Here is a 7547-nt window from a genome sequence, read left to right on the forward strand (position 1 = left end):
AAGCGTCCTGCATTTTCCCCTCCCCCATTCAAGAAACAGTATGCTCATTTTGCTAGGCACTAAGATATGTGTTAAAAATATCAAGTTGAATGCTTAGTTGTTTTTCATAGCATTCTTTATAGTGAAGGGATGGAACAACTTAAGTTTTCAATAGGGAGAGAGAATTTCATTAACTGTACATCCACACAATGGAATATTATACAGCCATTGAAATGATATGTAGAGATAGGGAAAGCCTCATTTAAGAAGACCAAAAACAATGAAGCAATAAAGGAAAACAGTGATAAACTTGACTATATCAAAATACATCAACCTTCTGTATGACCAAAGTTAAAAGATAGGCAAAAGAGTAGGAGAAACTAATTTCCAACATATGTGTTAAACAAATAATTTATAGTCAGACTATATGAAGAATTCCTACAAATCAACTCAAAAGAAAAAATGGACAAAAGATATGAATTTCCAATTACCTGAGGCAATAGGCCAAGAAACATTTGAAAAGATGTTTGTTTAACTTGACTAGTGTTAGAGAAATGCAACATGAAATGAGAAATAATTTTTACCTGTAAAGATTTACAAATAGTAAAAAGATTGGAAAACTCAATTGTTGGGAGGATGTGGGGAAAAGATTATTTTTATGCATTTTGATGAGAGTGTAAGTTGAGATGCCTTTTTAGAAAGAAGTTTGGCAGTACCTTTTAAAAGTTAAAATATGTCTACTATTGATTTAGTAGTTTCACTTCTCAATATCTATCTCTGAGAAATACTTGTACATGTGCACAAAGATGCACATGGGAAGATTTCATCACATCCATTGTTTCTAACAGCACCAAATTTAGATGCAACTTAGATGTCCATTAATAGTAAATATTTAAATAAACTATGGTGCATCCATGCTACATACACAAAAATTTTTATGTCTTATTGTTAAGTGAGAAAAGTAAGTTGTAAGTAGTATATACTACAGTGATTTTCAGTTCCATCAGACTGAATGCCCCCTTTTGTAACAAATATTTTGTAATGTCTCCTTTACTTCGTTGGAATGAAATCTGTAAACTATTGCACGTGATTCTGCACCATTTCAACCAGAATCGATACAACACCATAAATGTGATATAAAGAAGAAATAATAGAAAAGCAGCTTGGTAGTAAAGTTTTAAGTATTTTAACATACATATAAATGCTCAGATTCCACCATACTGGAATGAAGTAATCAAGCGCTCACCCCAACATAGATTCACTATAGTTGTAAACACTAAAAATGCTACCTGGTACGTGTATGTTGTATTGGTGAGTTGAATACCACGGTGGCACTGCCATCAGCAGTGTCATTTTCCAAATGATATATAATCTTTGACAAATTTCTCAGTAAGGCAAAGTTTGGTTTTTCCCTTGATTTACACAGTGGTTGAATTCCTGAAAAGTTCTGTGTGTATTAAAATCACGTAAAACAGTTAGGGGCTAGACTCAGATGAATATAAGCATGTGTTCCACCTACATCAGTGGCCAGACATTCATTTGAAAGTCATGAGGAGGGGGCGTGTAGGATGGTTCTTTGCTGTGAGGAGCTGCCCTCTGCCTTTCAGGATATCTAGCATCCTTGACCCCTTACCCATTAAATGCCAACCTTGGGCTCCAGTTTCAATAACCAGAAATGCCCCCACTTACTTCCTAATCGCCCTTGGGGGCGTAATGCCACCCCTGCTGAGAACATCATTCTAGAGTATTCTAGAGTACTCCAAGCTTTTCAGCCTCTTAAGAGCTCATGTTCTCCCAGTCTGTCCAAGTTCCTAATTTCACTGGCCCTTCATTACTTTCTTTCAGGTTTATTAAGATACATGAAAGTGAGGCCTTAAAAAGTATTGTATCAATTCTTTTTTAATATTTTATAGCAGAAGAGTTTCAGGAGCTCTAGTCCACAATATTGCCAGACACAGAAGACCTTTAAATCAAAACATTTTTTTCTATGCATATTTGTATGTAGTTGAGAATATGCTATATGTAGTGTTTCAGCTGACATTTTACAAACATTTTTATTTTTTTTAAAAAACAGCTTTATTAAGATATAATTGATATGTTAAAAACTGCTTATATTTAATGTATACAGTTTGATGAGTTTCATAGGTTTTTAAGAATTCTTCATCAGTATTGTTAGTGGCTATATAATATTCTGACATGGTCACACCATTACATATTTTCTCAGTCCCTATTTAAGATATTTGAGTTGTTTGCAGGCTTTTGCTATCACTAACAACATTGTTAACTTCTCTGTTAAATAGAGCTTACAAATATTTTGTAATGTCTCCTTTACTTCATTGAAATGAGACAATTTTTTGGATTATTTGATTAAAGCAGATTAGTTATTAATTGATTCTCATTGTAACACTTAGGAAATCAGATGCTTCTGTGTTCTCAAGGACAGCCTTTCCTAAGGAAGTCAGAGGGATGTTAAAGGGTGTTATGTGAAAAGGGGTTTTTTTGCTTGTTTTTTCCCTTAGTGGAGGGGAGATGGTGGGTTACAGTCAACCATGCTGGAGAACAAACTTTTTTTGGAAGGTTCCTAAATAGCTGAAGAAGAAGGGATTCTGTCTAAGGAAAAGGGGGTATAGATTTCACCAGCAGTTTGGTTAGTCTAGATACATATTTAGTAGCCAATATTTTAAAAGTTTGTATAATGTTTAGTAATTAGCATTTATTATTAATAACAAAATAGAATATTGATTGAATTGAGTATTAATAAGTAGCTACTGATATTGAACACAGTTGTTAAATTGTGCTTTAAGTCTAAATAGTCATTCAACAAATCTTTGAGTGCCCTAGTGAAAGCATAGATTTTTGAGTTGTGAAAAAAAAGAAGGGATGATTTACTCCTCAGCCTCAGAGAGAGGTGATGATTTTCTCCTGGGTTTAGAGGGAGTTACCAGATGGGCCTTGCTTTCCTCTTTCCCCATGTCTGTGGAAGAATGCTTTCTACCCACCCCTCTCCCTGCTCTTGTGCTGCGCTCCCTTTGGCTGCTTGGCAGAGTCCTATTCGTCTGTTAAGGCCCAACCCACCCCTCTGTGAAACCTGCCTCAGCTTCCCAAATTCAGCTGTTAATTCTTCCTCTGTCCCTCCCTATTCTGTGCACACCTCCATAAGAGCATTTACACAGTAAACTGTCATTGCTAGTTTACATGTCTATTTCTGCCCTGAACTGTGAATTCTCTGAGGACCACTGGGCCATTATTTGGTGTAAGGCATTATTCCTAGTGCTGTGGAGGGGAGATAAAATTGTTCAAAGTTGCATCCCTGTCTTCTAGGAATTTACTGTTCAGCGCCGTAGGGCAAGAGGGGAAATTGTGGTTAGTGATTATTTGCTTCGCTCTGCCGCTCTTCTGAAGGATCTAGAGAAAAAGATTTCTGGTTGTTATTTTAATACATATTTCATTATTTATTTCACATTTTATTATTTTATTATTTAGGTATAATGAGGCCAACAGATCAGGAGACAACTGCCATTGAAAAAAATCGTTTGTTATACAGTTGACCCTTGAACAACATAGGTTTGAGCTGCATAGGTCCACTTATATATGTTTTTTTTCAGTAAATACATATATATACTGTATATGTATACTCTCCATTATGATTTTCTTAATAACATTTTCTTTTCTCTAGTTTGCTTTATTGTAAGAATACATTATATAATATATATCATATACAAAACATGTGTTAATTGACTTTCTGTCATCCATAAGGCTTCTGGTCAACAGAAGACTATTTGTGGTCAAATTTTGGGGGAGTCAAAAGTTACATGTGGAATTTTGACTGCACGGGGGTCGGTGCCCCTAACTCCCATGTTGCTCAAGGGTCATCTGTATCTACAGATCCCAAGGTGGGGGCATGCCATGCTACAGGAGCTACACAACAAAGTACCAGGGACTGGAGGAAACTTGGCCATAGTCTTTTTATTTTTCTTTATTGAAGTATAGCTGATTTGCAGCATTGTGTTAGTTTCTGGTGTACAGCAAAGTGATTCAGTTTATACACACACACACACACAAACACATACACACACATATACACATATTCTTTTTTTATATTCTTTTCCATTATGGTTCATTATAGGATATTGAATATAGTAACCTATGTTATACAACAGGACCTTGCTTATCTATTCTATTTATAGTAGTTTGTATCTGCTAGTCCCAGACTCACAATTTATTCCTCCCTCCCCCTTTTCCCCATGGTAACCATAAGTTTGTTTTCTATGATTGTGAGTCTGTTTTTGTAAATAAATTCATTTGTGTCATATTTTAGATTCTACATATAAGTGATATCCTATGGTATTTGTCTTTCTCTTTCTGACCATTTTCACTTATATGATAATGTCTAGGTCCATGCATCTTGCTACAAATGGCATTATTTCATTCTTTTTTACAGCCGAGTAGTATTCCATCGTGTATATATGCCACATCTTCTTTGGGCCGTAGTCTTTATTGTGGTTTCCTTGGGAAGGCACAGGTGAGGCAGGGTAAGCAGTTTTACGACTGGGCATAGATGCTGTCCCTGGTTGCCTGCTACCTGGCGCTGGGATGATTAGAGCAGGTGGAGCCTGATAAAAGAGGTAGTTGGGGGAATGGCCCTGGATTGGTTGCTTGTATGTGAGAGGCACACTCACAGGTGAGTTGTTTACCATCTCTAGAAATTGGGTAACCTTGGGAGGGAAGTCCCTCCAGGGTTATCAAGGGCACAGATGTCAAAGTATCAGAATACAGAAAATAAAAGATATGATTAATAAGGTTATGAAATCAGGTCCCTGGCCTTCCTCAGTGGGTTCTCTAATGCTGGGTGGGATCTCTAAAAAACAGGATGAAAAAAGGAAAGGAAAGACGGAGGGAAACTCCTTTCTCAGTTGGGAGTGCGATCAACTACAGGTAGAAGCAACCATATTGTTGTAAATAAATAAGGGCTAATTTTCCTCACATAACAAAACCCTAGGAGGAAGGCAGACCCATATTGGTGTGACAGCTCAATTACATCATCCAGGGCTCAGCTCCTTTTACCTTCCAGCCTGCCACCCCTGCTATCCCTAGCATGTTGTCCTATCACCTGATGGTCAAGTTGGCTAATCACCTCCAGGTATCATGTCCACATCCAAGGGAGGAAAATGGGGGAGGGCAGTGGACTGTGCCACCTGCAGCTCCCTTTCATTCTCCAGGCTCCAGTCAGAGGACAGACCCCTTCTGAAATGCTAGTCTAAAACAACCGAACTGTTTCTCATTGGAATACTGCTGGGTTGTTAAAAAAGAATGTGGTAACTGAAACTGTACTAATAAGGAATCTCCAAAAGCTAATAAATGGAAAAAAAAAGCCACAAAACAGTGCGTTTACTATGCCACCATTCTTTGCATATGCAGAGTGATTGTGGTTCTGGAGAGATCTACAGGGGTTGCTTCTGGGTTGGGGAGCTGCATGGCTGGGGGAAAGGATTAGGAGCGAGGCTTAGTTTTTTCACTCCAGACCCTTTTGGACCTTTTGAATTTTGTACTGTGTGCATGTGTACCCACAGGTGCCAAGCAGTAGGAGGAGTTTCCTGTGCATGTAGTGGCCTGATCCTCTCCACACATCTGTGACATCCTGGTGAGCTCTGAGTCCCTTTTCCTGTTGTGGGCTTGACCCCTGGTGATCGGAGGGCTTAGAAAATCGACTGTGTCAGACATGGTTTAGTAGGTCAAAGGAGGGCTCAGATTTCTCATAGATTTGTTCCAGATCTGTTGCCATGTAACTGGGGTGTGGGGGTTGCTGAGAGCCTTAGACTAGCAACACTTGAGTCAGCACAAGTAGCACAGGAAAGAGAATCCTCAGATCTTTGGGTTTTTTATGACCTCATGGCCTCATTCCCTCATCACAGCACCAGACATGAAGTCTCTGCCACATTAATTGCCTTAGTGATGCCCCTCAGTAAGGGGTGCTTACAACATGTGGAAGTGAAGAGTTTGAGAGGGGCATTAATTATGTCAATTGGCTAGTCCATTTATTAACTATCTGTTCATGCCCAGCACCCTGCCAGGCACTTCACATACATAATCCAGTGAAGTGGGTGCTTGGACCACAATCTCATAGATGAAGAAACTGGGACTGAGGGGGAAGCAAATTGCTTAAGGCACACAGCTGGTTAGTAGGTGACAGGGTGGAATCTGAACCTAGGTTTCCCTTTTCACTCACCCTCTCATTTGTTGAGTTCCTCTTGTATGCCATTTCTGTGTTCTTGGGTTATCAGCCACCAAAATGAACAAAAATTCCTGCTCTTATGAAGCTTACATTCTAGTAATACTAAAATACAGTCAATATTAATATGTTATATGATATAACTAGGCATGTCATATTCAAACTGAAGAAAAAGCAAAGACAGAAATTGTTAAGAGCTATGAAAAAATATAGAGCAAAGTAAAGGAGATTGGAATGCAGGGAGGTTGGCAGAGGGAGCAACTTGTAATAGAGCCTTGTTGAGGAGGTAATATTTGAGTAAAGATTTGAAGGATTAAAGAGGTGAGGGAGCTCGCCATGCAGATATCTAGGGAAGAGTGTTGTAGGCAGAGGGAACAGCTAGTGTAAAGGCAGCTTAATTCCAAGGTCCCTTCCCTTATACCCAGTGCCTCAAGTCATAGATGAATATGAGAAGACTCCTGTTCTCAAGGAAGGAAAATGCTTGAAAACTGAAGGCAAGCCAACAAGAGTGAGAGAGATCTGAACCAGCACGTGAAACAGTTTGGGGATGGAGACTGATTTCTGAGTTCTTGTTAGAAAACAGGCCTCTTTCCTATCTATGTCCTGAGGGGGAAAGAGAAGTCAATGTAACCAAAGAAGCTAGGGCCATCCTGGTTTTACACCCTTCATTAAAGTCTGCTTGCTGTTGCATACCTGTGCAGTGGCCTTGGGCTCTCTGTTTCCGAGGGTATCTATGATACGCATTTCCTGGTGCTGGTCCCTTGGGGCCGCCCAGTAGCGCAGCTTGGATGTGTCCAGGCTCTCAGCTTCGGGCTGGGCCCTGCACTTAATCCTACTTCAACTGTTTATTGTCTGGTTCCAAGAGAGATGGATCTTCATAGCGCTGAAGTCTCACAGAATGGGAAAATATATTTGCAAATCCAAAGTCACTAAGATTCACACTTACGTTTTCTTCTAAGTGTTTTATAGTTTTAGCTCTTACATTTAGGTCTTTGATCCATTTTGAGTTCATTTTGTATGTGGTATAAAGTAGGGGTTCACATTTATTCTTTCACATGTGAATATCCAGTTGTCCCAGCATAATTTATTGAAAAGAGAGTATTTACTCATTGAATGTTCTTAGTGTCTTTGTCAGAAATCAATTAACTATGGATATATGGATTTATTTCTGGACTCTTAATTGTATTTCATTGATGTATATGTCTGTCCTTATTCCAGTATCACACTGTCTTTATTATTCTAGCTTTTTAGTAGGTTTTGAAATTGGAAGTGTGAGGCTTCAAACTTTGTTCCTTTTTGTTCAAGATTATTTTAGCTATTCTGGGTCCTTTGCTATGTA

This window comes from Camelus bactrianus, chromosome 12, assembly GCF_048773025.1.
Source record: "Camelus bactrianus isolate YW-2024 breed Bactrian camel chromosome 12, ASM4877302v1, whole genome shotgun sequence".
In the NCBI taxonomy this organism is placed as follows: Eukaryota; Metazoa; Chordata; class Mammalia; order Artiodactyla; family Camelidae; genus Camelus; species Camelus bactrianus.